The 25029-nt window shown below is 35.4% G+C and overlaps 1 pseudogene; it reads left to right on the top strand.

Annotated features, from left to right (window-relative positions):
* The first annotated feature begins 3864 nt into the window (after positions 1-3864).
* LOC117094217 lies at positions 3865-14207 on the top strand (annotated as a pseudogene).
* Positions 14208-25029: the final 10822 nt, after the last annotated feature.

Here is a 25029-nt window from a genome sequence, read left to right as displayed (position 1 = left end):
CATAATTACCTCATGAGGTTTACAGGTCTGCACAGTCTATCTCATTTTCTTGGCACAATATAGTAGCTCAAGAAGTATTTGTTAGATGCATGAAGAGAGAGGAAAAGTTGTTCTTCTGGATCTCTTCTCAGATTTCTTATCTCACTCAAGTTGATTTATGACCTGATTCTTCTTGTGTTTCTGAAGTTCATACTGCACACCCATGGCCTTCCACAAGTAATTATACTTGTAATTCTTGGTATTCTATGGCGAGGTGTGTATGAGGTCATCATTGGTAAGTGATTTCTATTATGGCTCAGTTTTTAAAGACCTCTATAAAGTCCAGTTTCCAAAAACAAAGAGGAGGGAGAGAGGGAGGGAGAAACGGAAGGAAGGAAGGAAGGAAGGCAGGAAGGAAGGAAGGAAGGAAGGAAGGAAGGAAGGAAGGCAGGAAGGAGGGAGGGAGGGAGGGAGGGAGGAAGGAAGGAAGGAAGGAGGAAGGAAGGAAGGAAGGAAGGAAGGAAGGAAGGAAGGAAGGAAAGAGGGAAAGAAAGAGTGAAACAAGGGCAAGTAGATGTGAAAAAGCAACTGTAAAAGAATTAACTGACTTTCCTGGCTGCCCAAGAAGTTCTTGTTTGGTCTTTCAAATGGTATCAATTTGGCAGAGTAACTTTATAACAACTTTAAGCCTTAAGGCTGTATATACTACATCATTCCTTATGATACTACAGTGAAATTGTATTCCTATTTTGCCAGTTGAACAGGTGAAGGACCATGACATTGAATAGTGAAATAGTGACAATATCAGATTTGAATATCAGACCCATAGATCTTGCAGAGGGCTTTGCTGGGTTTATGATAACTTGATATGTAAGAATATCTTTATTTATATAGTGCTTTGCCATTGAGAAATTATTTCATACATAACCATTTAAACTCTGTCTCACTTTCTTTAGTAGCAATTTTTTTGCTAGAATCTATGCAAACTTTATAATTCATCAAAGAATAAAGAACAAATTCATTCACTTTGTGTTATTCAAAAGTCCACCTTACATGCATTGTTTATTCCTCCCTGCCTTCTCCTATCCTTTATTCTGTCTTTCTCTCTCTTTTCTTCTACTCATATTTATTGAGTTTCTTCTCTGAGCCAGAGCCTGCAGTAAACACTACTCTCCTTCATGCAGGCAACTCTGGACAGTTCCTCCTGGTCCCCTGAAACCCACACCCTTAGAATCACAGCACTCCTTTGATTCCACAATCCCAAACATTTTCATACAGAAGAATAAGACAAAGTAGCATAGAAAATATTTATTGGCTAAGCTTCATCCTCACTGATTTTCATTTCTATATCTCCTCCCATCTCCAAAAGATGGGAACGAAAGAAAAAATAAAGGCAGGCTAGCTGTATTTTTCACTCTAAGAGTAGTCTAATATTAATGTACAACATCTATACCAAGAGAAAAAGAGAAAGGGGTGGTTATACTAAAAGTCATAATTTGTTGAAAATGAATACATCAGGCAGTACAGTTAGAGAGCATTGTGGTACCTGGCACACTGGTGCAAATACAGGGTCTTTTACAAGTAGGACGTCATGAATGTTGTCCCTCATATATTAATCACTTAAATAAGTGGATTTCCATCAATTATTTTTAATTATATGCACTTTCATCCAATTAACAAAAGCTGACAATGTTGTAGTCTTGCAACATAGGATTTCATTTTCCCAGCATTTTTCACCCTTCATTTTCACTCTTTTTCAATAGAAGCCTTTCTTATTTTTAGTAATTACTCCTGTGTTAACAAGAATAAACTTTTTAAGAAATAATGACTCAGTGACAAGGCTAGATATAATGCCTAGGAATCCTTGAATGGTAAGAAATATACAGTAAATATATTTATTTGAAGGATATTTGGGGTTTTCAAGGTTGTGGGAAACAGTAGTGGACAATGGTTAGGAAAAACATACCTCTGAAGGCTGTGAAGTATGAGGCTCAGCTATCAACAGTTTACTGGAATGGATAGATCAGAACAGAGCCTTCCATTAATTATTAAACTCTTTTTCTGTTGAGTACCTTGACATACAAGACCCAGTTAGGGTCATTCAGCTGATCCTAGAACAGGGTTTAGTGCCCTGGCTACCAAGAGGGGACAGCAAGAAGATTTCCCCTTTCAGTTTCTAAAGTGGGAGGGAGAGCATGGCCTCGAAGTTACTGTGGCAAGGGTACTGGAGGCAGACAGTGACAAACCCTAAAAGAGAAATAGAGGTGGATACTAACAAAAAGTACTATTTATTAGAAACTATAAAAAATAAGAGGAATGTGAAGTGAAAGTAAACAATGTAATTTTCAGACTTCTATTCTGACCTTGGGAGGGAGAGCATGGAAGGTAGCAGAAATAAGAGATCGTTAAAACAGTGTAGAATCCCAATTCAAAGTCAGCCAAAGACAACCTGTCATTCACAGTAGTAATTTTATTAACAATTAATCTGATATTTGGGATGACATGATTTTAAAACCCCAGATTGTTTCAAAGAAGGACTCAGGGGCTGGGCGCAGTGGCTCATGCCTGTAATCCCTGCACTTTGGGAGGCCAAGGCGGGTGGATCACAAGGTCAAGAGATCAAGACCATCCTGGTCAACATGGTGAAACCCATCTTTACTGAAAATACAAAAAATTAGCTGGGCATGGTGGTGCGTGCCTGTAGTCCCAGCTGTTCAGGAGGCTGAGGCAGGAGAATCTCTTGAACCTGGGAGGTGGAGCTTGTGGTGAGCTGAGATGGAGCCACCACTGACTCCAGTCTGGCGACAGAGAGAGATACTCTGTCAAAAAAAAAAAAAAAAGAAAGAAAGAAAGAAAAAAAAGACTCGGACCCAGTTTTGTAGTATCTCAATGCTTATTCACATTTCCCCAAGATAGCAGGCTCATCATGAATGACAGAACTTCTCCCAGGCCCTCTCCTCACTTATTCAGGGCTGCTAATGCATCTGTAGTCTCACTCATTGAGTCTTCAAGAACTCCTTCAAAGCAGAAACCAAAGGAGATCAGCTGATCACAATCAATGAAGTGTTGGGGGAATGTACATAATAGGTTTACACACGAACTCAGAGTTTAATTATTTTAATTAATTGACTGTTTAATAACTGGGTATTAAACTAATAGTTTTTAAATAAAACTTTTAATTTTCAATGGCTATGTTGTAATTGTAATTCAATTTATTTCATGAGAATATTCAAAAAGCTTTCCCTCTTTATGAGCCTTTTTTTACTCCTGTAAACTGACATAATACAATATCTTTAGTTTGTAGAAACTTATTTTGTTTCTAGCCTATGTAAGCTTGAGTCAGGAAGTATGCCTTGCTTATGTTGGCGTATTTAATTTCTCTCTTTGTCTCTCTCTGTACATACATATATGCCATGTAAGCACATTGACATGTTGAAGAACTCCAACCAAATCCCCAATAGTGTTCAAGCAACAACCTCTTACTAAAATAACACAAATATTGGACACTTATGAAAAATTCTCAAATATCCAACAGTCTAAAATAAAATGACAGTTTGTAGTATTGAGAAAATTATTTATTTCTGTTTTTTAGACAAAACATTAAAAATATACAATGTGTAGAGAACAGTTTCTCTCCTACTCTGAGGATATATACAATGCTACAACCACATTCTAGGGAAATTTATCAAAACTAAATGCAATTATAAATATGCCTGTCATTTGACTCAGGAATTCTCTTTCTGGGAATTTATTCTACAGAAATTCTGTTACCAATGCATAAAATAAGAACCTAAGCGGATTCACTAGGATATTGTCAGTAACAGCAGAAACTGGGGAGTCACTGCTCTACCTCTTCCTCTAAGTAGCCTGAGGTGATCTTTGAAAATGATTCACTATTGACTTGACGTAGAAAACCCCACAAAGTCATGCAAATCAAGAGATTCAAATCGTGTTCATTTAAGAACACTCGTGAAACTGCCCAGGCCATCAAGGATATGCATGTATGAAAAGCCACTACGTGACCTGAAGGATGTCACTTTACAGAAGCAGCGTGTACCATTCCAACATTGCAATGGTGGAGTTGGTAAATGTGCCGAGGCCAAACAGTGGAGCTGGATACAGGATCGGTGGCTTGAATTTTTGCTGTACATGCTTAAATATGCAAAGAGTTATGCTGAACTTAAGGGTTTACATGCAGATTATCTGGTCATCGAGCATATTCAAGTGAACGAAGCACCTGAGATATGCCTTTGGACTTACAGAGCTGATGGTCAGATTAACTCATAGGTAAAGAAGCGCTCCTTACCGCATTGAGATGATCTTTACTGAAAAGAAACAAATTGTTCCTAAACCAGAAGAGAAAGTTGCACAGAAGAAAAAGATATCTTGGAAGAAAATGAAGGAACAAAAACTTATGGCACGGGAATGCATTCAGCATAAAATAAATGCAATAAAAGTGAAAAAAAAAAAAAAACTGGAAACAGCCCAAATGTCCAGCAATAAAGTAGTAACTTAATGAATGTGGTATATTCCTATAATAAAATGCAGCTTTTAAAAGAAATGAAACAGACCTCAATGTACTGATTTGGAAAGATGGCCAAGATATATTACAAAGTAAAAACACCACACTAACAGTATGTATAATTATATTATATCATCTATATAGTTGTATATGTAAAGGAAATATTTCATATAAATTTACAGAAATCTAAAATAAAAATGCTCCCTGAGGAAAGGATTAAATGTATTTCTTCATTTATATTGCTGCATTTTTTTAACCTTTTCAACATATATATATATATCAACCTTACAATCAGAAGAGTTTAAAAACAAAACAGGTATTATAGTGTAAAATGAACAAATCCAATTACAAGACAATGAACTCAATGTATTTCTAATTTTGTTAAAAAATAAGACTAATTAAAAACCATTAGTAAGGTTTAATCAAAATTTAACAATGTTTGTAGGTGAGGGGAACTTATGTTTTCTATGCTTCTCTTTATTTCTAAAAATCTACATAATAGAATTGTGCTGTTTTTATAATGATAAAAATACATAACAGCATATCCATTTATAAATGATTTAGGTATTATTATGCATGTTATTGAATTTTTTTTTTTTTTTGACAGGATCTCACTCTGTCACCCTGGAGAGCAGCGGTGTGATTATGGCTCATTGCAGCCTCCACCTCCCGGGCTCAAGTGATCCTCCCACCTCAGCCTCCCAAGTAGCTGAGACTAAAGGTGCATGTCACCATGCCCAGCTGATTTTTTTTTTCTTCTTTTCTTTTTGTAGACATGGGATCTTGCCATGTTGCCCAGGCTGCTCTCAAACTCCTGGACTTAAGTGATCCATCCACATGGGCCTCCCAAAGTGCTGGGATTACAGGTGTGAGTCACTACACCCAGTCATGGAATGATTTGTTTTAAATTTATTGTAATAATCCCATGGAGATTTTAGAGATCATTTTGATAACTTGTGATAACTTTAAATTTGTTTTTCTCAAACATCTATTTTAGTTTACTCACAATATACACCAAGCCATTTACACAAAGGAAATCTCAATATTAATATCCTATAATGAAGGTCAACAACATGCAAGAATTTAGATTCTTGGTTTGCTCAAGAAACTTGAAAATTAACTCAGCAATTTGACAAAAAAAAAAAAAAAAAAGAGAGAGATTCTCATTTATTACAGCAAAATGGAATGAGAAGGCAAATATATTAAGACAATGGTGAAGTTAATAGGATGCCAGAAAATGAATGTGTTCCTGTGAGTATTGTTCAAACACATGCAGCAATAACAGTGTGCCAGCATTTTTCTAAGCACATAGCAAATATTGAGTTACTTCATACTTTTAACAATCTTAGGAGTACATATCATTAAAATTTTTATATTTTATGAATAAGAAAACTTTGTTTAGAGAAATTAAGTAGCTTTCTCAATGTCAGGATTCAAAATAATAAAACACGTTTTTGATTGAATGAACAAAGGCCATAGGAACCACTTTAAACAAAGAAGTATTTATTAATGAGTTTGGTAACTTGAGATACCATAGTGTTCTGCACGTACTATGATGTTCCATAGGACAATATCTACACTTGGGGTCACTTAAGTTACCTATCTGCCCCTCTCCAAGTCCCATGCTATAAGTCTATCTGTCAGATGAGAAGTTTTCTATTAAATAATTTGTAAGAATTCTGAAAAGATTCTACCACTCTGAGCTATAATCTCAATATATTTCCCTTATTTAACTCAAGTTTCTTTAATGTATGGATTGTAAAATTGAGTGATTATTTCAAGTCTTGTGTATAATGATATGTCTCCAGGCCAGCTTCACTGAGAAGATAGTGAATAAATTTGATGTCTCCTCTCATCTTCTTTACTAATGTTGGCATTTCAGTCTTTTCCTCTGTTGTTTATTTGGTGTCACAGTTTCTCAGCCATGAGTTTTTAGTTAGAAGTCAGCTTGAATATGCCATTAAAATGTTCATTCAAACGGTTCTTCTCTCATGTATATACATTTTTGAAAATTTATCTAGAACATTTGAAGATGGAAAGAAAATTTAAAGAAATTATTTTCTAACAATAAAAGTTAGTAACCATGAGATGTCTTAGTGTCCAGTGGTTTTTGCCATATTCCATTAAACCCACCACACAAGGAAATCTTATTAATGTTTTCAGAAGAATTTCATTAAAATTATTGGTTTTAAATTTCTGACAGTGTTACAACATGAATATATGTCACATACAGTGTCTTGCAATCCAGAGGAAAAACTACTTCTAATTTTTATTCAGATTCTGGTGCACTAAAATAAAGTAGCAATCCTTAGACTACATCTAATTATTCTTTGTCTCCTGAACCTTTTCTTACTGTCTCTTCCCTTATCCCCAGTCTGGGCAAAACACACACATTTCATTAGTGAATTGAGCAAAACTACTTGATTTGAAATCCACTTCCTGCTCATGTTGGCCATGTACCCTTGGGCAAAGTTCTTTAACCTATCTGTGCCTCAGTTCTCAATTCTATAAAAAGGGAGCCATAATAGTATCCATGTCCAAGAGTTTCTGTGAGGATTGAGTAACTTAGTATACATAAAGTACTTACTTAGAGGAGTACCTGGCACATAAAATAGTTATATACTAGTTTGTCATTTACACTTCACAAAGATTAAACTTGTCATACTATAGTTTAATGCAGTTCTATAGAACTTATTTTAATTATTATTGTATTATAAAACCAATATATGCTTATACTGAAAACATGAAAAAATACAAACACAAAGATTATAATATCTTCCTTAGCTTTTTCCCATATGCAGGTAGAGTCAATACTTTAATCTTATTGTTTGCAGGCACATAAAAAACAACCATATGCCATTTTTTTCTGAGAATAAATAAGTACAACTTGAAAATGACTTGGTTAAAATTATGAAAAGTGAAGAACATCTACTTCCACTCCACCTGATATGGTTTGGCTGTGCCCCCCGCAAATCTCATCTTGAATTTTCATGTGTTATGGAAGGGACCCTGTGGGAGGTAACTGAATCATGGGGGCAAGTCTTTCCCATGCTGTTCTGAAGATAGTAAATAAGTCTCACGAGATCTGGTGGTTGTATAAAGTGGGGTTCCCCTGCACAAGTTCTCTCTATTTGCCTGCCACCATTCATATAACACGAGGCTTACTCCTTCTTGTCTTCCACCATGATTGTGAGACTTCCCCAGTCATGTAGAACTGTAAGTCCATTATAAGCCTCTTCCTTTTGTAAATTGCCCAGTCTTGGGTATGTCTTTATCAGTAGTATGAAAATAGACTAAAACAGTAAATTGGTACCAGCAGAGTGGGGTGCTGCTGAAAAGATACCTGAAAATGTGGAAGAAACTTTGGAACTAGGTAACAGGCAGAGGTTGAAACAGTTTGGAGGGCTCAGAAGAAGACAGGACAATGTAGGAAAGTTTGGAATTTCCTAGAGACTTGTTAAATGGCTTTGAAAAAAATGCTGATGGTAATATGAACAATGAAGTCCAGGCTGAAGTGGTCTCAAATGGAGATGAGGAACTTGTTGAGAACTGGAGCAAAGGTGATCCTTGTTAGGTTTTAGCAAAGATATTGGTGGCATTTTGCTCCTGCCCTAGAGATGTGTGGAACTTTGAACTTGAGAGAGATGGTTTAGGATATCTGGCGGAGGAAATTTTTAAGCAGCAAAGTGTTCAAGATATGACTTGGGTGCTGTTAAAGGCATTCCGTTTTATAAAGGGAGCAGAGCATAAAAGTTCAGAAATTTGCAGCCTGTCAATGTGATAGAAAAGAAAATGCCACTTTTTTGAGGAGAAATTTGAGGTAGTTGCAGAAATTTGCATAAGTAATGAGGAGCTGAACGTTAACCCCCAGGACAATGGGGAAAATGTCTCCAGGGTATGTCAGAGGCCTCTCCCATCACAGACCTGGAGGCCTAGGAGGAAACGAAATGGTTTCCTGCGCCAGACCCAGGGCCCCCTTGCTGAGTGCAGCCTAGAGACTTGGTGCCCTGCATCTCAGCTACTCCAGCCATGACTAAAAGAATAAAAGATATAGTTCAGGCTGTGGCTTCCGACAGTGCCAATCCCAAGCTTTGGCAGCTTCCATGTGGTGTTGAGTCTGTGGGTGCACAGAGATCAAGAATTGAAGTTTGGGAACCTTCACCTAGATTTCAGAAGATGTATGGAAATACCTGGATGTCCAGGCAGAAGTTTGCTGCAGGGGTGGGTCCTCATGGAGAACCTCTGCTAGGGCAGTGCAGAACAGAAATGTGGGGTTGGAGCCCTCACACAGAGCCCCTCCTGGGACACTGCCTACTGGAGCTATGAGAAGAGGCCACCGTCCTCCAGACCCCAGAATGGTAGATCCACTGACAGCTTGTGCCATGTGCCTGGAAAAGCAGCAGACACTCAATACCAGCTCATCAAGGCAGCCAGGAGGGAGGCTGTGCCCTGAAAAGCCACAGGGGCAGGGCTGCACAAGACCATGGGAACCCACCTCTTGCATCAGCATGACCCAGATACGAGACATGGAGTCAAAGGAGATCATTTTGGAACTTTAAGATTTGACTGCCCCACTGGATTTTGGAGCTGCATGGGGCTGGTGGCACCTTTGTTTTGGCCAATTTCACCCATTTGGATTGGCTGTATTTACCCAATGCCTATAACCCCACTGTATCTAGGAAGTAACTAACTTGCTTTTGATTTTCAGGTTCATAGGCAGAAGGGATTTGCCTTGTCTCAGATGAGACATTAGACTGTGAACTTTTGAGTTAATGCTGAAATGACTTAAGACTTTGGGGGACTGTTGGGAAGGCATGATTGGTTTTGAAATGTGAGGACATGAGATTTGGGAGTGGCCAGAGGTGGAATGATATGGTTTGACTGTGTCCCCATCCAAATCTCATCTTGAATTCCCACGTGCTGTGGGAGGGACCCCATGGGAGGTAACTGAATCACAGGGACAAGTCTTTCCCATGCTGTTCTCATGATAGTGAATAAGTCTCATGAGATCTAGTGGTTTTATAAAGAAAAGTTCCACTTCACAAGTTCTCTCTCTTTGCCTGCCACCATCTATGTAAAGATGTGACATACTCATTCTTGCTTTCCACCATGATTGTGAGGCTTTCTCAACCATGTGGAACTGTAAGTCCATTATAAATCTCTTTTTTGTAAATTGCCCAATCTTGGGTGTGTCTATCAGCAGCATGAAAACAGACTAATACACCACTCATGACTCCTGCTTCTCAAATGTCTTGAGATTATCAGCAGAAGGCATGTGTGTTTTTTTGTTTTTTGTTTTGTAAATATCATTAACAGTCTAGGGAAACAAGTGGTGTGCCAAAGACTCTCCTAAATATTATGATGAGCTATAAAAGACAGAAAATTAAAAGGGATCCTGTAGAAAGAACAGAGAGAAATTACAGATCTTGATATAGTACATATTGAAAAACTTTGGGGAAGGATAGAATATATCCAGAGAAACTAAACATGTGAAATCAACACATACATAGAAAAAGATGGGCCTGGGAATAGATGAATCACTTTCAGTTCTGTATTCAGAAAAGCAGCACTGCTTCTCCAATCCCTAGCTCATTATCTGCAAAAGAAATCACCCACAGATGCACTGATCCTGAGACCTGTGTGGAAAGTGTATATTGCTTCCCAGGTGATCACTTGCATGAGTGAGAGAGAAGCTTGGATAGTTACATATTTCATAATAGGTCTAAAGAAAAACAAACAAAAGAAAGCTCTATGAAGGAGATTAACGCTAATTTCCAAGAGCCAAATCAAGCCATCCTCACTTTAGAATCTAGGGAAGGACAGAAATTGGTGGCTATCTTCACATCTAAACAGCATAATACAAAACATACAACACCTCACTGCTCTCTTTATAAGGCACTTGTTGACCTTGTTTTTACAACAGTCTATTTTGGAAACACTTTGATGAACTCCTGAAGAAATCAACACCACTACTCATGATAATTAATTGACTTCATCATTCATAACTACAAATATGTTGGAAACAAATCTCTTGAAAGAAAGGATCAAAATGAGAATATAGAAGAGTAGATATATGCAAAATAAAGTAGGCAATAATTAAAAGCAAAATAATAGCTGGCATCTTTAGAATGTTTGAGGGGACATTTCTTTTCAAATAAGAACAGGCTGCTATGAAGACAGAACATTCAGAAAGCAAGGGAGTTAGTAGAAAACAAAAATTTCAAGAAAATCTCAATAGAAGAATGCACTTACTAGACAACCTAAACCTTTGTATTGAAAAGGTTCCTTAAGTATTGGTCAGGCTGAATTTAAAAGCATATGCTAGGAGATGGAAAAATAGAAATAAGGGTCAGACATCTTATTAGGTAACTGCTGGATAAGAACCAGCATTTTAAATCTTAAAATAAGGCGGCCGGGCACAGTGGCTCATGCCTGTAATCCCAGCACTCTGAGAGGCCGAGGCAGCAGATCACAAGATCAGGAGATCGAGATCATCCTGGCTAACTTGGTGATACCCTGCCTCTGCTGAAAATATAAAAAGTTAGCCAGGTGTGGTGGCGGACGCTTATAGCCCCAGCTACTCGGGAGGCTGAGGCAGGAGAATGGCGTGAACTCAGTAGGTGGAGGTTGCAGTGAACCGAGATCGTGCCACTGCACTCCAGGCTCGGTGACAGAGTGAGACTCCATCTCAAAAATAAGTAAATAAATAAATAAGGCAAGTTCTTGTGGAACCATGATTTTAAAAGTAAGGACTCAGGCCTAATTAAAGTACAATTTAAAAGGAAAAACAAAATAAAGTCATTTACATAAAGAATACAATAAGATTATCTCCTTCTGAATTAATATCTCTGAAATAATTAATTAGGATGGACTGTAGAAAGGTGAGAATATATATATGGAAAAGAGGAATATGTGAAATCCAAGAAGCAAAACACAGTGGTATCAATAAATTACTAAACGATTTTAGCATTTCCAACCAAAGATGCAATGATTTTCTCCTTTACAGAGGGATTAGGCAAACATAATTGCCACAAATGAAAGACCAGTAGCCTACTTACATAAGGAGTTTCTTAAATACAACAAAGATAAGGTGGCCTAATAGATGTATTTTTAAATGGTTAAGGTAGCAATGTACTTAGTAAGAAATACACATGATGATAAATGAACATTTAAAAACTCAGTAATAAGATAATGCAAGCAAAAACAATGGCATTTCTTTCATACTCTTCCATAACATTGGAAAACATACATGTCCGTGATAATATCCAAGGCAGAGGGAAAGACACTCAATCTGGTGGGAGAAAAAGCTAGCTAAGATTCTCTACAACAGCTACCAAAATCAAGATAAACATATTATTCAACCTAGAAACTACACTTCTATGCATCTGCCTTCATAAGTACGCATGCATGTACGCACATACAGATTTGTCCATTGATATAAATAACCAAATATTAGATGCCACCCAAACATCTATGAACAAGTTAATGATTTCACTAATACAATATAGTAATCACAAAAGCTGATGATCTGTATGTATTAAAATGAAAATATCCCTAAAATGTTATAAGTAAATAAAAGCAATTTGAAATCTAGTAACTGTTTTATGATACCATGTAAGATAAGAAACATGGCTATAGTTAATATACTTAGATACTATCAACTAGTAACTCAGATCAACTTCTCGAAACAGGGAACATAAGTAGCACCTGCTTAAGCAAATAGGAGCTTACTACTCTGTTGTATAGAAAGAAATGCAGAGATAAAGTATCCAGAGTCAGAATAATATCAGCAGCACTCCACCTTTTTACACGTTGTTTTTGTTTTGTTTTGTTTCGTTTTTGGGCTTTTTCAGTGTGGCCCTTGGCATTGTGTTTACAAAACAAGCTGCTGCCGCCCCACCCTTCACTTCAGGCCCCAAGCATCTTTACAGAGCTCTAGGTAGGAAAAAGGAAAGACTTGTGTAAAGGAGAGCAGGCCCACTAAGTGTGTCCCATTTTAAGAAGTTTCTCCCAACCCTAACATAATGACTTCTGCTTATATTTATTGGCCAGAAGGACATCACACCCCTTTCTGAAAGGAAGCTGTGGGGGAGATTTTGTTTCTCTATTCTGAGACATCGAATAACAGCTAGGTAACCTGCAGCCTTCCCATACATAGTATACAAGAAAATTAGAGGAAAATAAAGGTCTGGACAGTTCTCACTAACAACATCAGTTGCATCTGGGAAAACATTGGGTTATTAGGGTTCGAGAGCTGAAAGGGGATAGGAAAGGTCAAGACATCAAGAAAAAATACTTTGACATTTTATGCTGTATGTTTGTTGAAAAACTTTGCAACAAGAAGAGATTTTTGTATTGCTTACATAAAGTAAATAAAAACTTATTTGTATTGTGTAAAATGTGAAGGCTATAGAAAAAATCAAAAGCAGTAACTAAAATTATGCAAAATTCCATTGCATTTTCACAGGTGATTTTGTGTATAATTTTCACACTATATACAAATACCACACAAACAGATAATGTACATGTTGAATTTTATTCATGGTAAACACAGGAATGACATGGGTTTTTGAAAGAATATTACAGATACAGGTTCTTCCTGGCAGATAGTATTCACCACTTGGTAGTCTTTCCAATTAAAAAAACCCATGAACCCAATTTTCAATGAGTTTTAAGGATGTAGAAATACATTATTTAAGTCCCTTGAAATAAAAATCATCCTTACATTACTATAAGTGGTTTTGCTTTGGGGAGATATTTGTTTGATAACTCCATCTATAATGCCTCAACTGTGTAAATAGATAAATAATTTTAGTTCATAATTTAATAATTTGTGACTGCAATAAATATTTAAAAAATCAAAGTCTCATGTTATCAAAATTTCTTAGAATTGTGTTAATGTTTAATATTATAATATCAGCTGCACGGGATATACAAAAGAGATTTTTTTTTCAACTTAGATTGTCATAAACCATTGTGGTAACCTTAACATAAACTATTAATCCCAACACTAGGGCATTTTTCTCCAGTTTGGATTGTACCCATTGGACCCAGTATAAAGGGTGTGACTAACGCATAAGTGAAGTATTATAAAGTCTCTGTCACCTGTTTCTTTCTATTTTCTTCCCTTCTACTCTTGTTCTTTTAAGACAATGAACATATTTATTTCTAAATATTTATTTCTAAATATTTCTCTCTTAAACTAGTTTTATAGTCTTCTAACTTCATTTGAATAAGAGACATAAAAGTAAGAAGTGAGAATTGGAAAGATGCACTAAAACTGTATCATGTTTCCCTCTAACTTCCCACCGGTCCTCATCATCTAACCAAACCCCTAACACAAAAGAAAAGGAGTGCAGGGACTTAGCCCAGGAATTGTCTCTCTACTGTTAGCCTGAGAGTGGAGGATGAATTTAAATCCAAGGGAATTTGTAAAGACCATGCATCTGGGTAATTTTGGCTCTGGCCACATGTGGAAGAATGAACCTCTAGGATATGGTTAATAAGGAATAGTTGTGAGTAAGAACTGTCTGATCAGTACTTGACAAAGTAGCACATACTAGGCAGTGGTTACACCATTGATTGATATGTTAATTAATGTTAACTTAATGATATATTGTAACATTTTATTTTTCAGGTAGGAGGTATGCATCCATATGTGTCTGGGTCTGTGAACTGTTTATTCAGGGCAGACATAGGAAATTAAGCCATTTCTTTCTCTGTAGTCACATTAAAAAAAAAAAAAAAGTCCTGACAATGCAATATACTAGGAAGATATTTACCTCATATTTGTTTATCATAGAAAACTTTAAATTTGCATAGAATTTTCCTAATTTAACCACAAATATTCTATTTCACAGAACTGCAATTAATTGGTACAAATGGAAACAGTAAAGAAAATGACCATTTACTTTTATTTCTGACTATCAATATCTTTTCCATTTTAATAATTGGATTTTAATAACTGGATTATTGTTGTTCTGTGGGATGCAATGTTCCTGCACGGATGTTTTCAAGTGTTTTTATTAAAAAGATTATAACTGGTTTAAGAGCTAAATGATGCATAAAATTCTTGATGAGAAATAGAAAACATTTTTAAATTTATTGATAAATTATGTTTTTAGCAGTGTTCAACATTTTGAAGAAGAATCTGAGGAATAAAATTATTACCTTTATTATTCATCGATTATTGTCTCATTTATGTTTTAAAAACACACTTAATAATCTCACGATTAAGAAAAATATTGCCAAAAATGAATTCACTTTTTATCCTTTAAGCTTGGACAGTGTCTTCAAAATTTACTGTAAATACTCATTTAATGCTTTTTATCTCACAGGTGAGAAAATGACATACTTTGCCAATACTATATTTTTAACATGAGTACAGTTACATCAATATTATTATAATTAACGATTACATCATGCTTTAGGAGGAAAGTACAGAGAAGGTTGGTATTAACATGCACGGTACACCATTGTGATATCAATACTCTTTTTACTGTTCAGATTTTTTTAAAGCTAATAGCTGTCAAAAATACCCATTATAGGCTAGTCTATAATTTGTAGAAGTCAAGTAATACATTTTTTCTGAAGGTATAATGGATGCTCCATGGAGCAATTATTTTAGAAAGACAACTTCATCTCAGCTGTCTTGTGCCAGCAGAACTATTTAAGAGCCTGAGATGCATAATTCAACATGGAAGGGCTGTCAGAGTTGAGAATACCTTTAAATTATAAAAACTTAGCACCACGAGTCAGTTATAATTATAATGGAAATGTAGTTTTCTGTCATTTTATCATGGCAAACATCTCTCAAGAAGCAATTTTGCGTGTTAAAATATTTTGGCAAAATGACTTTTGATTCCAAAGGGATACAGATTATCTGGTTTTATACCTGATTTTTTTTTTTTTTTTTTCACAATTGAGTTTAACAGCCTGCACTGCTTAAGATGGCAAACATCGGAATATTATTAAAATTCCATTGGGAAATCTTGCAGAGAGACCACAGGCTACAGTAACTCACAAAGGCAGGTCAGGTTATGCATAAAAATATATTATTTTAATAGCAAAATATGACAGGCAGTTCTTCATCTGACATTCAATTATTTTACATGGCAAATTTCTGAGTATAAAAATGGTTGCCGTTGTAGACAGAGTCTCTTTTCCTAGCAAATATTTCCATGATTAAAAGCTAAAGTAAAGGGTAATAGTTCAAGACCTTCCTGGATTCTTATGTTCTTTGCCTTTGATGGCTTCCCAAAACTTTCTGCTCTCCAGATGGTAGCCCTTGTCTTCCTCTTCTTCTACAAAGCTTTTATTTTTATGAAAGATCAAAAGTAAAAGAAAATTGTTTTAAGAAAATGAGCTAATGAATAAAAGCACAGTAGCATATATCATAAATTTCAATTACTCTTGTAAATTCCAATAGATGGAATATTTAAATGAACTCAGATTCCACAGTTCTTTCCTACCAATTTTGAATAACAGGACTTAACAGGACACTCAATTTTGCATACTGCCATCAAAAATAATTCCTTAGGACAATGAGTATATTTGTTAACGTTATGTAAGTTTTATTTTCATGTCAGCCATGGTAGTAAACTAATATTCTTTTTTCCAAATAATTGGAATGAACTTTGGGTTCCTAATTTATTTCTAAAAATGAGTAGGCTGATTCAAATATTTTTATTTCCCCAAACCATTTATTGACTTCCTATTATATGCATCATTTTCTCCTTTTTGTAAATCATAAAACTAATTTTCAATTATTCAAAATATTTAATTGTCCATTTTTAATAAAACCAAGTCAAGCCACAACTATATTCAATTAAAGCAGACTGAGAAGAATGTGTTGCAAATCAAGCTTGATTATATTTTCAATTCCACAAATGCTTGTTGGGTGCAAAATATGTCTGAGGTATTTTCTAGACACGGGATTTATCAATAAAAAGGGAAGAAAAAATATTTTCATCATGTGGTTTATTTTACTTATCTCAAAAAAGAGAAAATCCAGCAAGCTAAACACAAACTTTAGATATAATATATTTAATTGATGTTCTTTTATTACAAGGCTTCAATAGTTTCTTAAAATGAAGAGATACTTCAATAAAATCAAGGGCAGTTTTATTAATATTCCTATTTTAAGAAGTATAGGAAAATAATTATCCTCACACATATAAAATCCCTAAAAATAAGGACAAACATATCTGAAAAAAAGAGAGCAAGAAAGGAAGAGAGAAAGCATACTTATTTATGCTAGTTGGTTTAACTTTTATTATATCATTGTATCTACGCAATAACATTGAGAAATGCTGCCCTCACTCTAAGGAAAAAACTGAGTATCAAAGAATTAACTTTCCCAACAAATTGTAAGTTTTTTTAAGGGTAATTAAATCTGTTTATTTTGAATTCTTCAACTTCTACCAAATTAGTTTTAAATTTTTTCACAGATTAAACAACCTGAAATGATATTTAGAGATACATTAATTCATTTCTCTGCCTCTGGAGATAATCTATTGTTACTAATTTTAAAAAATGAGTTTTCCAAGAAAATGTTTTATAAACTATTTTATATTATTTTTCATTACACATGGAACACAATATTTTCTATTCAGCATTAATTTTGTACTTAAGCACATATACACCTACACACACATGCACACTGCTTAAAAAACATTCTAACAAGGATTTAAGCTGATATTGGAATGCCAGATTTTTCCCCTGCTCCTTACTTTGCCTATTGCAATTCAAGTTGATATAATACTTGCAATTAGTAGCTGACTTTTTTCATACAGAGATATAAAAAAAGCTATAAATACTGCATTCTTCTTGTTCATAATAGTACAATCTTATAGACATTGTAATGCACCGATTTTTAAATCATTACCAGAATTAAGTGTATTTTGCTGAAAAATTGAACGTAGTTACGGTATTATTTTATTGTATCACAGATGTAATCATTATCTAGAAAATAAGAAATAATGCATTACAGTAATGCACTACACATATGATTACTTTTAGTATAATGCAGTATAATGCTTAAATTAATTCCAAGCAACTTCCTAATTTTATTTCAGTACAACTAGATTGCAAGATACAGGGAAGAAGAATATAAAACATAGCCAAGATTTTATTTGATTCATTTTGACTGAATCATGAACTGCTATAACACATGAAGATTCTGAAAACGTTAATTGCTTTAGAAGTGAATTTAATAATTTGTCTTTACTCATCTCTGGGAATAAATGAATGGAATTCAGAACTGACATAGAAACATGCAAAGTTCTATTTGTACAGCACTGGGGTGGAAGGACATTTTTCAAGAAGGAATATGGAGGAGAGAGAAAAAAAAAATGGAAAGAGGGCCAAAGAGAGGGAAATAAATAAAAAAGAAAGAAGGGGTCAAGTTAATTTGCGGGGTGGTATGAGCTTATTTGTGTGTTCAGCAAATCGGAAAACTAAATAGGCAAAGCTCCCAGCTTAACTTTGAGATTTGCCTTTTTTTGTATTCTTCTCTAATATAACAGTTCAAATGGGGACTTAAAATTAATGCTATAAATACAGACTTTTAATACAGTGTTGCATTGTTTAGAATATCACATTAGGTTTTTCTAATGAGTCAACAAAATTTCTACATTGCCCCCTAATACTCTAAAATTAAGAAATTTAATAATAATTAGTAATAAATATATGCATTTTAATAGAGGAAGAGTTAGTTGTACAACTTTTATGATGCCAAGCTTTGTATTCTGCTCAAACTGTGAGGCAGAGTGTTCATGGTGTGGGATACTATAGATAGTCATCTTTCTTTTGAAGACACAGAGATATTTTGAAGCTGACTCATATTCTCATAAACTAAGGGAACAATGTGTCAAGATTTCAGCCTGGGAGTAGGATCTTGCTGAATATTACTATTATATCTTTCTCTCTTTCTTCCTTTCTCTTCATCCAACTCTACTTCTGCCTTTCCATTTCTGCCTCCCTTGATATCTATCCCATTTTTTTTTCTGCCTCTCAAATCATTAAAATATAATTTAAAGATTAATTTAGTAGAATTAAGTATTCACATTTACTGTCCTATGTCTGAAACCATTAAACTTAGAGGTAAACAATTTTTTTATCCTGCTTTACTTGTGCAATTTATTTTAATATTATTTAGGTGGTTAAATTGACCTTAAAGTACACTTAACCCCAGTTTATTAAGTATTGTGATGCCATATCATCACAATACTTAATAAACTGGGGTTAAGTGTACTTTAAGGTCAATTAAAATATCACATGACAAACATATCAAAGACATATTGTAGATAAGAGAGTGGTATTAAATCACAGAAAATTCAAAGAGGGTTGAAACACTTTGAATAGCAAACTATTTCAGATGACCTCTTAAGTAAAGCACTGCCTTCCTATGACTTGATCATTATGCTCCACCATATTCTTGTTCAAGTAATCTAGGCACTTTCAAAGTTTATTTCTTAACAAGAATGCTTTTGAATTTTTGAAACTCTGTAACAACATGTATTCAAGTAGAAAATTTAAAAAACACATAAGGTACCAAGGCAAACACCCCCAAATCACTCAATATCTCACTATGCTCCCCCAAAATGCCAAACACCATTCTACTAGATTTTTCCATGCATATATCATGCTTGGCTGTGGGATAATACACTTTTTACATATCTAAGAGGTTTTTAAATAAGAATTTTGCAATGTGTACAGAGAAATCATGAAAATGAAATAATGCCTGTTCAAAATCAGCATTTGGATGAATGGTAAGAGACAAAAACAACATTTCATTATTGAGTGGCAAACAGTGATGGAAATTATTTCTCAAACCCAGTTCAAAGTATAGTAAACAAATAGAATATAATGGTGGGGGAAAGAAAGTGGAGGCTGAGGCCGGGCGCGGTGGCTCAAGCCTGTAATCCCAGCACTTTGGGAGGCCGAGACGGGCGGATCACAAGGTCAGGAGATCGAGACCATCCTGGCTAACCTGGTGAAACCCCGTCTCTACTAAAAAATACAAAAAAATTAGCCGGGCGAGGTGGCGGGCGCCTATAGTCCCAGCTACTCGGGAGGCTGAGGCGGGAGAATGGCATAAACCCGGGAGGCGGAGCTTGCAGTGAGCTGAGATCCGGTCACTGCACTCCAGCCTGGGCGACAGAGCGAGACTCCGTCTCAAAAAAAAAAAAAGAAAGTGGAGGCTGAATAGTACAGAGAAGGTTGCAACTGGTAGAAACCTTGGACACTTAGTTTACTATTATTATTTTTGTTTGTTTTGGTTGGTGTCTGATTAAAAGACGACAAGTTATAGATAAAGTGGACTTGGTGATTATTCATTTATATCCAGTTTTCCTTATATCCCAGAAATTATGTTTAGGATTTTCTCTCCCTCTTGACTCCACTTTCTTTGCTTCCCTCCATACACATATACTTCTTAAGTCCACATAACTTTTTAATACAAACAGTAACAGAAATTACAAGTATCTGAACTCTCTTGTTTCTCAAGCACTGGTAAAATAGTTTTGTGGGCTGATTTGAGGGAGCAGACCCATCTCAAGAGAACTTTATGCCAATCTACTGTTCTAAAATCAGTAGTTTTCACATGAGTTTCATTTATGAGACTATGCTAAAGCCAGATCCCATCATCCCATCATAGCCAGGCTCAGCCTTTCCCTTTCTGCCTCTTTTCATGTAGGCTTTGTGATCTAAAAAAATGTCTTGGTCCACTATTCGTGAATTCTATTAGCAGAGGCATTCTTGCACTTACGTCAAGTTATATTGCATATAAATGGAGGATAAAAGGATTAGCAGATTATAAATCAAACAAGAGTTTCTGGCAATATAAATCTTGGTTAGGTAGGCGTTTGTGTTAATGGAATTGCAGAATTCCATTGGCCAGTAAGAATTTAAATTCTGTGTTAGAGGCCTCGCTAATTTCTCACAGGAGTCCCTCACTAAAATATACTGAAAAATAAAAAGGAAGGCTTGCAAGCAAATTTGTATCAGGTCTTGAAATTATTTTCTAAGATAGTGCCAAAAATATTCCTGGCTTTTGAAAATGTATTATCAACATCCATGCTGTACAATTCTAAGACCTGTCTTAGAACTTATTTAGTTACTTTAATCACTCAAATAAATGCAGCCAAATTGTGTTAAATGCAAACCAGAAGTATATGTGACGTTGAGATAAATGGGATATGTTAGCCAATGGATTAAAGTTCTGTAAGGTAGTATTTGGCTCAATCAAATGACTGAATCACTATGTTCAGGTTAATCAATTAATTCAGTCAAATGAGTGTGGTAAAATTTCTGTGTTTATGGTTATGTATTTTTTTGTATACATAAATGCAAAATTAACTGTTTTGGGGAATTAACATGGTTTAAGTAGTTGTGTTTGAATAATTAATAAATGACTTTATTTCTAAATGTGAATCTAATAGTGATACACATGGTAGTATTCTCTTGATTTATTAAAAGTCATATTTAATATGTGGTGGTTATATAATGGGATGCATTTTGAGATGGTGAAAAAAATCTTCATATATGGTAATTGTAAAACATTCTTGTTTCTTCAAAATAGTCTAGATATATTTTAAGATAATAAATATTCATTTATTAAATCTGTATTTGTTGAACATCAAGAATATACAAAGGAGTATGCTAGGTGTGGGATTATGAAACATAATAGGATATCGTGTCTACGCAAAAAGGGAGGACGTATGGTTAACGAGACCCTTCAGTAGGAATTGAAGCCACTTCCTTTCCATGTAAGAAATGACGGTCAGATATAATGTCTATATTTTTACTTTTTATCCAAATTCCCTGTAGGGTTAAACATGTGACACGCCATTGTCAGTTTGCACAAGGCCAGTCCCTGATATCCTTTAATTTTATTTTCTGTCCGATATTTTCCTTTATTTCTCCTCTAATATATAATGGTAGACAAAGTGGAGGGGGTCCCATCTATGGCTAACCCAGAAGTACAATACAGCCTAGATCTGTTAGTGCATAAGAACAGTGTTGCAGATGTCAAAAATTCATTATAGGAGAAAAGTCTTGGAATACAAACTTTGCTAATTCCTTGCCTCACTACACCTCTTTAAAATTTATTTAAAGCTGGGAGGCCGAGACGGGCGGATCACGAGGTCAGGAGATCGAGACCATCCTGACTAACACGGTGAAACCCAGTATCTACTAAAAAAAAATACAAAAAAACTAGCCGGGCGAGGTGGTGGGCGCCTGTAGTCCCAGCTACTCGGGAGGCTGAGGCAGGAGAATGGCGTGAACCCGGGAGGCGGAGCTTGCAGTGAGCTGAGATCCGGCCACTGCACTCCAGCCTGGGCGACAGAGCGAGACTCCGTCTCAAAAAAAAAAAATAAATAAAATTTATTTAAAGCATGTTTAAGTCTGGGCAGAAAACATTACTTTGGGTCCCACAATGAGTCTTGGATATAAAATGTGTTTAAAGAATGGATCACTCCTGACAAAGGATTTTCTAATTGTCTCCAGGCCACAAAAGACCATTTCTCCAAAAGTGCATCCTGGCATTTACCACACACTAGCAAATATTTAAAATAATATAACATGACAGTGAATGGAAAAAAGTTTTGCAATAGTTTTCATAGTTTAAATATTTACAATGATTTTAGAAGCACAGACCATATTTTAACAGGCTTTAGAGGTTAGTTAACGTGAACCTTCAGGAATAACAAGAAGAACATCAGGCATTTTAGATGAGGAAATACATCACAAATTGAGAAAAGGGAATAGTCAATGGCATCAGGTAGGTGTCAAATTATGGTGAGCTGTAATACTGGAAGGTCCCATCATGTGGGTAGAACAGAAAGGGACATGATGCAATTCATGATTTGCAGGGCTGTCTTTGGCCACAATATGAAATGAAGAACTGAGAAACGACTCAGAAAGAGCAACTAGGAAATTATTGCAAAAATTCACACAAAAGATGTAGAATCTGGCAGTTAGAGTGAGAATGAAAAGGAGTTAGATTCAATAATTAGATCAACAGAGGAATTGAGAGTAATGATTTCACTATTGCTCTGTATCGTTATTTGTCTGTTAATGTACGAATGCAAATGGCATAGGAGTTGACTGAGGTCAATATATTGATGCTGCTGCTTATGAGATGTATAACCTTGCACAAGTTACTTAATCATCCTAAAGTTTCAGTTTTCTTACCAAAAGTGTGAAGATAATAAATCTCAATTTCATAGAATTTTGGAACTTAGCAAGCTATGATAACTTTTATATATTTCCTTCCTGCTATAAGTATCTATACCTGGACAGCGGTAGCAAGAAAAATTACAGCTGTTTTTAAAGTTAGTATGGATATTTTCACTTTATCACTTCTTCTGAGAAATCATATGTTTGTGTGTATGTGTGTGTGTGCATGTTTGTGTGTGTGTGTATGTATATGTGTGTACATATCTATCTATATCACACTTGAAGTTGATTGGATTCTGTAAAAAATTGGAGGAGACACATCGTATATAATGGTGCTATTTGGGCTCCAAGTTGGGAGTTCTCAAACGTGGCTATATATTGAGCTCATCAGGAATTTGGAAAACAAAATTTATGGGATAAAAGCTGAGCCAATGGAATTAGAGTATCTGGAAATGGAAGACAGGAGTCATTTATTAGAGGATCACAAGTAATTCTAGTGCACAGCTTAAACTGATGACCACTGCTCAAAGTGTTTCAGGTCAGCACTTCCCAAAATTGAATGTGCATAAAAATCACCTGGGAAACCTGTTGAAATGCAGGTTCCATAAATCTAATATGGAGTCTGAGATTCTGCATTTCTGCAAGATCTCAGTGGCTGGCTTTTCACTGATGAGTACACCAAACTTTGAGTAGAACAGATCTTGATAATTGAAATCAGAGATGCTTCTGTAGACCAGAAAAGTTTCTAGGAGCTTGGGCCAAGGGTTGTTGGATTTCAACAGCTGGTAAAGGATGGAGATTCCATTCAGTCACATGGATCAAGAAGAACAGAGTGTACATGAGGGATGCACAGAGAACAATGGTGGTCTCCCTCTAATGCTAAAGAGCCTGGGCAAGAGTTCAAATGCGGCACTATTCACAATAGCAAAGACTTGGAACCAACCCAAATGTCCATTAATGATAGACTGGATTAAGAAAATGTGTCATATATACATGATGAAATACTATGCAGCCATAAAAAAGGATGAGTTCATGTCCTTTGTAGGGACATGGATGAAGATGGAAACCATTACTCTGAGCAAACTATTGCAAGGACAGAAAACCAAACACTTCATGTTCTCACTCATAGGTGGGAATTGAACAATGAGAACACTTGGACACAGGGCGGGGAACATCACACACTGGGGCCTGTCGTGGGGTGGGGGGATGGGGGAGGGATAGCATTAGGAGAAATACCTAATGTAAATGATGAATTAATGGGTGCAGCACACCAACATGGCACATGTATGCATATGTAACAAACCTGCACATTGTGCAGATGTACCCTAGAACTTAAAGTATAATTTAAAAAAGAAGTATATATTTAAAAATAGTTACAACAATTGCAATAACAAATATCATTCATTGATTTTGTATATTGTAAGCACTCTGATAAATACTTCATGCTGATTATGTGATTTTATTCTCATGATAGTACTATGAGATAGGTACTATCATCCCATTTTATTATTCATGAAACTTAAATAGGCAGAAAATCAGTATCTTGCTCAAGGTCATAAGGCTGATAATGAATTCAGACCTAATTAGCTCGTTCTTTCATTCTTTGTCAGTTTTTCAGAGATGGTACAATTCTGCTTTAAAAAAAATCAAGTTACCAAGTTTACAATTGTATATTCATATACTGCTAAAATGGAGTTTTAGTCCAAACTGAGTAAACTATTACAAATTCATCCAAACTCAGCTAAAAAAGCAACAATATCTTGCATGCCTTAGTGTGTGAAACCAGATGATTCTCAACATGTGTACGGGTCTATCCAACATGGTTTAGAAAAGACATTTCTGGAAAAATAATATCAATTTATTGATGCTGGGATTACAATACCTACTTGTGTTGGAGCAGATAGATCATAAAGAATCCTTCCTTAAATGATCAGTACATGTATACTGTTCCAGGAATGTGACAGACCAAAAACAGAATAAAATTTTCTGGATAATCTGATTCAACATATCTGTCCCCAAGGATCTAGACTCAAAAATTTTCACAACTACCCTATGTAAATATTACGGTATCCCATACAGCTTGAGAAACATGAATGTAGTTCAATGAATTCTGGCAAATAGAATTTTGAGACATTCTTAGTAATAGTTATTTGAAAAACGTGATTGAGCTAATGGGACAGTAGACATTCTTACCCAGAAAATGGAAGATGATTTTACTATGTGCCATGTATACTGATTAATAAAAGTAACTATACAAAGTGTATCCTCTATGACTCTGAATCTCTCTGTCAGTAGCTATACAGCAAGAGGGTAAACACTGTCACTTTCCTGTGCTGTAACAGTCC

This window comes from Trachypithecus francoisi, unplaced genomic scaffold (genome assembly GCF_009764315.1).
Source record: "Trachypithecus francoisi isolate TF-2019V2 unplaced genomic scaffold, Tfra_2.0 Lachesis_group13, whole genome shotgun sequence".
In the NCBI taxonomy this organism is placed as follows: domain Eukaryota; kingdom Metazoa; phylum Chordata; class Mammalia; order Primates; family Cercopithecidae; genus Trachypithecus; species Trachypithecus francoisi.
The sequence above is the reverse complement of the archived record's forward strand: the minus strand, read 5'-3'. Positions and strand labels throughout refer to the sequence as shown.